Source organism: Argopecten irradians, chromosome 2 (assembly GCF_041381155.1).
Source record: "Argopecten irradians isolate NY chromosome 2, Ai_NY, whole genome shotgun sequence".
Lineage (NCBI taxonomy): Eukaryota > Metazoa > Mollusca > Bivalvia > Pectinida > Pectinidae > Argopecten > Argopecten irradians.
The window spans coordinates 16,163,477-16,173,618 of NC_091135.1; positions in this window are offsets into that span (position 1 = coordinate 16,163,477).

The window sequence follows — 10,142 nt, forward strand, 5'->3', positions numbered from 1 at the left end:
AACATGGGATGGTGTGTCTAACTGCTGTATTGTACTTAAATAACATGGGATGGTGTGTCTAACTGCTGTATTGTACTTAAATAACATGGGATGGTGTGTCTAACTGCTGTATTGTACTTAAATAACATGGGATGGTGTGTGTCTAACTGCTGTATTGTACTGTAAAAACATGTGGCTACTGTGTATGTACTTAAATGGGATGGTGTGTCTAACTGCTGTATTGTACTTAAATAACATGGGATGGTGTGTCTAACTGCTGTATTGTACTTAAATAACATGGGATGGTGTGTCTAACTGCTGTATTGTACTTAAATAACATGGGATGGTGTGTCTAACTGCTGTATTGTACTTAAATAACATGGGATGGTGTGTCTAACTGCTGTATTGTACTTAAATAACATGGGATGGTGTGTCTAACTGCTGTATTGTACTTAAATAACATGGGGATGGTGTGTCTAACTGCTGTATTGTACTTAAATAACATGGGATGGTGTGTCTAACTGCTGTATTGTACTTAAATAACATGGGATGGTGTGTCTAACTGCTGTATTGTACTTAAATAACATGGGATGGTGTGTCTAACTGCTGTATTGTACTTAAATAACAGTGGGATGTGTGTCTAAATGATTGTATTGTACTTAAATAACATGGGATGGTGTGTGTCTAAACTGCTGTATTGTACTTAAATAACATGGGATGGTGTGTCTAACTGCTGTATTGTACTTAAATAACATGGGATGGTGTGTCTAAACTGTGTGTATTGTACTTAAATAACATGGGATGGTGTGTCTAACTGCTGTATTGTACTTAAATAACATGGGATGGTGTGTCTAACTGCTGTATTGTACTTAAATAACATGGGATGTGTGTCTAACTGCTTGTATTGTACTTAAATAACATGGGATGTTGTGTCTAACTGCTGTATTGTACTTAAATAACATGGGATGTGTGTCTAACTGCTGTATTGTACTTAAATAACATGGGATGGTGTGTCTAACTGCTGTATTGTACTTAAATAACATGGGATGGTGTGTCTAACTGCTGTATTGTACTTAAATAACATGGGATGGTGTGTCTAACTGCTGTATAGTACTTAAATAACATGGGATGGTGTGTCTAACTGCTGTATTGTACTTAAATAACATGGGATGGTGTGTCTAACTGCTGTATTGTACTTAAATAACATGGATGGTGTGTCTAACTGCTGTATTGTACTTAAATAACATGGGATGGTGTGTCTAACTGCTGTATTGTACTTAAATAACATGGGATGGTGTGTCTAACTGCTGTATTGTACTTAAATAACATGGGATGGTGTGTCTAACTGCTGTATTGTACTTAAATAACATGGGATGGTGTGTCTAACTGCTGTATTGTACTTAAATAACATGGGATGGTGTGTCTAACTGCTGTATTGTACTTAAATAACATGGGATGGTGTGTCTAACTGCTGTATTGTACTTAAATAACATGGGATGGTGTGTCTAACTGCTGTATTGTACTTAAATAACATGGGATGGTGTGTCTAACTGCTGTATTGTACTTAAATAACATGGGATGGTGTGTCTAACTGCTGTATTGTACTTAAATAACATGGGATGGTGTGTCTAACTGCTGTATTGTACTTAAATAACATGGGATGGTGTGTCTAACTGCTGTATTGTACTTAAATAACATGGGATGGTGTGTCTAACTGCTGTATTGTACTTAAATAACATGGGATGGTGTGTCTAACTGCTGTATTGTACTTAAATAACATGGGATGGTGTGTCTAACTGCTGTATTGTACTTAAATAACATGGGAGGATGGTGTGTCTAACTGCTGTATTGTACTTAAATAACATGGGATGGTGTGTCTAACTGCTGTATTGTACTTAAATAACATGGGATGATGTGTCTAACTGCTGTATTGTACTTAAATAACATGGGATGGTGTGTCTAACTGCTGTATTGTACTAATTATGGTGTGTCTAACTGCTGTATTGTACTAATAACATGGGATGGTGTGTCTAACTGCTGTATTGTACTTAAATAACATGGGATGGTGTGTCTAACTGCTGTATTGTACTTAAATAACATGGGATGTGTGTCTAACTGCTGTATTGTACTTAAATAACATGGGATGGTGTGTCTAACTGCTGTATTGTACTTAAATAACATGGGATGGTGTGTCTAACTGCTGTATTGTACTTAAATAACATGGGATGGTTGTGTCTAACTGCTGTATTGTACTTAAATAACATGGGATGGTGTGTCTAACTGCTGTATTGTACTTAAATAACATGGGATGGTGTGTCTAACTGCTGTATTGTACTTAAATAACATGGGATGGTGTGTCTAACTGCTGTATTGTACTTAAATAACATGGGATGGTGTGTCTAACTGCTGTATTGTACTTAAATAACATGGGATGGTGTGTCTAACTGCTGTATTGTACTTAAATAACATGGGATGGTGTGTCTAACTGCTGTATTGTACTTAAATAACATGGGATGGTGTGTCTAACTGCTGTATTGTACTTAAATAACATGGATGGTGTGTCTAACTGCTGTGTACTTAAATAACATGGGATGGTGTGTCTAACTGCTGTATTGTACTTAAATAACATGGGATGTGTGTGTCTAACTGCTGTATTGTACTTAAATAACATGGGATGGTGTGTCTAACTGCTGTATTGTACTTAAAATAACATGGGATGGTGTGTCTAACTGCTGTATTGTACTTAAATAACATGGGATGTGGTGTGTCTAACTGCTGTATTGTACTTAAATAACATGGGATGGTGTGTCTAACTGCTGTATTGTACTTAAATAACATGGGATGGTGTGTCTAACTGCTGTATTGTACTTAAATAACATGGGATGGTGTGTCTAACTGCTGTATTGTACTTAAATAACATGGGATGGTGTGTCTAACTGCTGTATTGTACTTAAATAACATGGGATGGTGTGTCTAACTGCTGTATTGTACTTAAATAACATGGGATGGTGTGTCTAACTGCTGTATTGTACTTAAATAACATGGGATGGTGTGTCTAACTGCTGTATTGTACTTAAATAACATGGGATGGTGTGTCTAACTGCTGTATTGTACTTAAATAACATGGGATGGTGTGTCTAACTGCTGTATTGTACTTAAATAACATGGGATGGTGTGTCTAACTGCTGTATTGTACTTAAATAACATGGGATGGTGTGTCTAACTGCTGTATTGTACTTAAATAACATGGGATGGTGTGTCTAACTGCTGTATTGTACTTAAATAACATGGGATGGTGTGTCTAACTGCTGTATTGTACTTAAATAACATGGGATGGTGTGTCTAACTGCTGTATTGTACTTAAATAACATGGGATGGTGTGTCTAACTGCTGTATTGTACTTTAAATAACATGGGATGGTGTGTCTAACTGCTGTATTGTACTTAAATAACATGGGATGGTGTGTCTAACTGCTGTATTGTACTTAAATAACATGGGATGGTGTGTCTAACTGCTGTATTGTACTTAAATAACATGGGATGGTGTGTCTAACTGCTGTATTGTACTTAAATAACATGGGATGGTGTGTCTAACTGCTGTATTGTACTTAAATAACATGGGATGGTGTGTCTAACTGCTGTATTGTACTTAAATAACATGGGATGGTGTGTCTAACTGCTGTATTGTACTTAAATAACATGGGATGGTGTGTCTAACTGCTGTATTGTACTTAAATAACATGGGATGGTGTGTCTAACTGCTGTATTGTACTTAAATAACATGGGATGGTGTGTCTAACTGCTGTATTGTACTTAAATAACATGGGATGGTGTGTCTAACTGCTGTATTGTACTTAAATAACATGGGATGGTGTGTCTAACTGCTGTATTGTACTTAAATAACATGGGATGGTGTGTCTAACTGCTGTATTGTACTTAAATAACATGGGATGGTGTGTCTAACTGCTGTATTGTACTTAAATAACATGGGATGGTGTGTCTAAACTGCTGTATTGTACTTAAATAACATGGGTGGATGGTGTGTCTAACTGCTGTATTGTACTTAAATAACATGGGATGGTGTGTCTAACTGCTGTATTGTACTTAAATAACATGGGATGGTGTGTCTAACTGCTGTATTGTACTTAAATAACATGGGATGGTGTGTCTAACTGCTGTATTGTACTTAAATAACATGGGATGGTGTGTCTAACTGCTGTATTGTACTTAAATAACATGGGATGGTGTGTCTAACTGCTGTATTGTACTTAAATAACATGGGATGGTGTGTCTAACTGCTGTATTGTACTTAAATAACATGGGATGGTGTGTCTAACTGCTGTATTGTACTTAAATAACATGGGATGGTGTGTCTAACTGCTGTATTGTACTTAAATAACATGGGATGGTGTGTCTAACTGCTGTATTGTACTTAAATAACATGGGATGGTGTGTCTAACTGCTGTATAGTACTTAAATAACATGGGATGGTGTGTCTAACTGCTGTATTGTACTTAAATAACATGGGATGGTGTGTCTAACTGCTGTATTGTACTTAAATAACATGGGATGGTGTGTCTAACTGCTGTATAGTACTTAAATAACATGGGATGGTGTGTCTAACTGCTGTATTGTACTTAAATAACATGGGATGTGTGTCTAACTGCTGTATTGTACTTAAATAACATGGATGGTGTGTCTAACTGCTGTATTGTACTTAAATAACATGGGATGGTGTGTCTAACTGCTGTATTGTACTTAAATAACATGGGATGGTGTGTCTAACTGCTGTATTGTACTTAAATAACATGGGATGGTGTGTCTAACTGCTGTATTGTACTTAAATAACATGGGATGGTGTGTCTAACTGCTGTATTGTACTTAAATAACATGGGATGGTGTGTCTAACTGCTGTTTGTATGTGTGTTAACTTGTACTTAAATAACATGGGATGGTGTGTCTAACTGCTGTATTGTACTTAAATAACATGGGATGGTGTGTCTAACTGCTGTATTGTACTTAAATAACATGGGATGGTGTGTCTAACTGCTGTATTGTACTTAAATAACATGGGATGGTGTGTCTAACTGCTGTATTGTACTTAAATAACATGGGATGGTGTGTCTAACTGCTGTATTGTACTTAAATAACATGGGATGGTGTGTCTAACTGCTGTATTGTACTTAAATAACATGGATGTGTGTACTAATAACTTAAATAACATGGGATGGTGTGTCTAACTGCTGTATTGTACTTAAATAACATGGGATGGTGTGTCTAACTGCTGTATTGTACTTAAATAACATGGGATGGTGTGTCTAACTGCTGTATTGTACTTAAATAACATGGGATGGTGTGTCTAACTGCTGTATTGTACTTAAATAACATGGGATGGTGTGTCTAACTGCTGTATTGTACTTAAATAACATGGGATGGTGTGTCTAACTGTTGTATTGTACTTAAATAACATGGGATGGTGTGTCTAACTGCTGTATTGTACTTAAATAACATGGGATGGTGTGTCTAACTGCTGTATTGTACTTAAATAACATGGGATGGTGTGTCTAACTGTTGTATTGTACTTAAATAACATGGGATGGTGTGTCTAACTGCTGTATTGTACTTAAATAACATGGGATGGTGTGTCTAACTGCTGTATTGTACTTAAATAACATGGGATGGTGTGTCTAACTGCTGTATTGTACTTAAATAACATGGGATGGTGTGTCTAACTGCTGTATTGTACTTAAATAACATGGGATGGTGTGTCTAACTGCTGTATTGTACTTAAATAACATGGGATGGTGTGTCTAACTGCTGTATTGTACTTAAATAACATGGGATGGTGTGTCTAACTGCTGTATTGTACTTAAATAACATGGGATGGTGTGTCTAACTGCTGTATTGTACTTAAATAACATGGGATGGTGTGTCTAACTGCTGTATTGTACTTAAATAACATGGGATGGTGTGTCTAACTGCTGTATTGTACTTAAATAACATGGGATGGTGTGTCTAACTGCTGTATTGTACTTAAATAACATGGGATGGTGTGTCTAACTGCTGTATTGTACTTAAATAACATGGGATGGTGTATCTTCAACACTACAGGGAACTTAAGAAGTCACACAAAGGTACATGGCAAATTCATTCTTATTATTGCTTTCATCTCGTGGCTTCTTCTGGTCAGTTCAGGGGAAAATACATAAGTACAAAATGTTTCTAGTATTTTTGGAAAAATGATGCAATGTCAAATCTTGTTATATTCACCATAGACAATACTGAATGTATTTTATTGGCCATATGATCTATTAAAATTCAATTTGCGTTATTTAAATGGACATTGGTATCAAAAATGTAAACTTTTGTTTTCATTGAACAATTCATACCAGATGGATACTTCTCATCAAAACTTCAACGGAACTATTTAATGTAAAGAATGCTATATTTACGCTATGAAGAAGACATTGACAAAAGAAAACTCAAAACAGATTAGACCTATAACGTTTTTGTCTTATTAATTCAGAAATAAGACAAATTCGTTCAAATGTATTTCTGGCAAACCTTGGTAATCTTAAGGTTGTTTGGCCATTACACCAGGCGTTTGTTATCTGTGCAGAATGGCACCTGCCGATATTATTTAAACATTTCAAAATGAACAGCTATAAATTACTCTCTGAAAGAAATATAATTTGCATATGATAGTTGGAATTTTGTCTGTAAGCGTTACACTTCTCAATCAAAATTATAAAGAAATATTTTCATTTAAACAAAAGATACAGATGAATTAATGAAAATAATCCTTGAATAGTTTATACAGTATTGGTGTTTCATAAATGTTTTATATTTCACATAGGCTAATTGTCAATAATTTGAATTTGATTGGATTCCTTCTTTAAACCATTATGCTATATAAGAAAAAAACAGGATTCGGAGGGACAAACTGATGACCTTGACGTATTAACTGGCACGTGACGTTCGCGTGCTTGTTTAACAATAAACTAGAAAACATGTTTATCAGGATTATCTCGACATTTACGCTCTTTTAAAATGCGCAGGTTGTGATCGTTAACTGAGTTTTGTTAGTTCCTAAATTATCGGCCGAGAGAGGTGTGTAAACACTGGTGACATGGACGGCGACCTGACCACTCCACTGAGCTTGATAAACGACTGTAACAACACAGGGTACACGGGAAAAGCATACAGTGACAGGGTCCCACATCATCTTTCTATCCCTGTCTACCTCAACACTTCATTTATCATCATTAATCTCCGCCATTTTGTCACTAGAGAATATTGAGAGAATTGCGGTGATAATTTGGTCTAATCCATTGCTCGTTAGAAACACGTGACCGAGCACAACCTGAGCATATACGCATGTGCATTGTTTATTTTTCTCTTCATATTGATAAGTGATATATTATCGCCGATATGGAGCATTGTCGGCTAGGATACGAACCGAAAGTGTCACTAATACCTTGACATCCGTTAAGGATCAACTCAATGCTGTTTTCACTCATATCTGATTCTTAAAGATTTTCACTTTAAAAAACAGGAGCAGACGATTAAGTATTTTGCTCTAGTTACAAAAGTTACTTACTTTACACTATTACCCCCATTGAACAGTTTGAGCTTCTGATTTTCCTTCAAGTTAAAAATATGAAAAATAATTAATTGCATCCCGAAAAAATTCCGTGACACTATATCCTATATGGAATGAAGTATTGATTGCGCATGCACCAAAGGCGAAATAGATTATTTTATATTATTTTTTTGTGTAAATTAGGCATATATATACATGATTAAACACCAATTATTGTTCAAATGATTAACATCATTTATGCTCTGTCGGCGGTGGAGCATCTTTAAGATAGTTCGCCCTTAAGGATAGGTATTTTGGCTTGTTCACCAAGATATATATTCCACATACAGTGCAATAATCGAAGACATAATATATTTCAAATCACTGTCACGAACAAATACAACATCGACAATGCATACCAATAGTACTAAGCTAACTATAACTAGTATAGTAAAATTTAAGTTAATCATTTCAAACAACGCTCCAAGTATCTAGCACATAATTATAACGTTTGTAATCGAATTGAGAAAGTCTAAAACTAGCGAATTTTAGATTTGACTGCGCATGTCCCACAGAGAATCGTTTTACATGTAACCCCTTAATTATTTTTTTGACGTTGCTTGTACTTATTTCATATGAATTAAGCGTGTTAAAACGCTAGTCCTGCCTAAATAGCAAATATAGTCACTAAATAATTTACCCATTGTTGTCCGTGTATCGTGAACAGTAATTATAAATTACGTTGTGAATATTGCTAGATGTAGTCGCATATGAATGTCACACCTTTCGCTGAACAGAAACATTGTGTATTTTTGAAATAATTTTGATTATAATGCACGCTTTAAAACACTTAAATAATTAGACATCATTACTGAAATCGAAAATCATAAATAATGAGGGACAATTAATTGTGTTAATCCCCTTTTAAATGTGCGTTTTCCTGAGCAGTGCACGTGTAATGGCGGGAAAACTACATTGTGCAAACATCACGTGGTCGGCAGGTTTTAATCTTATAACGTAGATTTACAGGACACATTATCCAGATTAAACGAACCACGTTAGCTTCAGTTTCATTCCCACCGTACGAAACAGGGTAATATATTTTGTAAATTGACAGTCATCAAAAATGAAACACGCGCTTAATTGGAAAGTCAATATTGCGAATTGATCAATTGCAGCAATAAACTTGTGAAACGAAATGCACTTATATAGACAAATGAAAGAGGATTTTGTTCTCTCCGATTTAGGTATTGTTGAATTCTAAAGTCACGCGTGTCTTTAGAGGAGTGTAAAAACAGGACCGGTATTTCTGTCACGTGACTCGCACGCGACTATGTCGTAAATGTCCGTTGGATTATAGTGAAGTGCAGCGGGACAATCTAGTTGTAAAACCGGACACGGTAAACATGGCTGTGAATGACCACATTTGACCATTTAATGTCAAAATCTGACACCCTAAATGTCCACTCTAGGATATTTACCTAACGATTTTGAGATAAGATTTCACGAGGAGCTGGACCGAGAGTGACCACAAGTAGCCACTGTGGCTAATCTCACCTGTACAAATTACCGGAGTTTCCTTTATGTATAGTACATGTATAGTACCACTTTCAAATTCTCATTTCTCTTTTTGAAATAACAAAATAATAATATCAACACTCAGTCTGCGGACAAATGGTTAATCTTAAGATTGTTTCTTCACAAATTTAGGATACTAACTAATTCTAAGAATCAATCATTGGAGTGACAACGACTAAGTATGTAAGCTATCTAGTGTATATATCGATGGTGGCTATAAGTCTAGTATAAAATCTTTTTATCAGGTTATATACATGTATGTAGTTCATATGAGAAATATTGTATTTATTTACTTCAATATTTCCTAACTACAAGATACCCGACTCAACTTCAACATACGGGCATATTTTTATATACATATTTCATTATAATAATTAATTCATACTGGGCTTGTCTGCATTCATTGTCTATACAATACTTTCAAGTAATTGTTTTCTTTCGAAAATCGATATTTCAGTAAATATAAACTTACAACGTGCAACTTATGCCGGTTCCCGAATGGAAAGGTCGTTCAGGCATTGTGTCAGTTTTATATTAATTTATTTTCTGGCTAATCTCGTTCGTGTTTGTTGCTCCCATTCCCCCGCAAAATATATTTATGGTGTAATTACGACTCGCTTCCCACGAGAACCTCGGCCGGACACCGCCCGGTCCAACTCCCGGAGTCCACCGACACGCGTATTCGGACAATAAGCTTTAGATCAGTCAGGACATTCATTTTGTTCTACTCTGTCAGATATTGATACATGTATGTAATATGCGATAGGATTCTGATATCTTCATATCGTTTGATAGGTGAACTAGGCTGCACTTGATACGGAAGCGCCATGCCCGTCTATCAGAGGCACTTTAATATTAGTCGTAACTGCGCAATGGCGTGGCTGTTACCAAGGAAACAACACTTCGGCACGTGCCACTTTAGGTGATACCGAAATTGACAAGGGCTGGAAAACAAGTGTTTGCTTTTGTTCCCTTATTGATAATATCATAAATAGCTTGGTAAC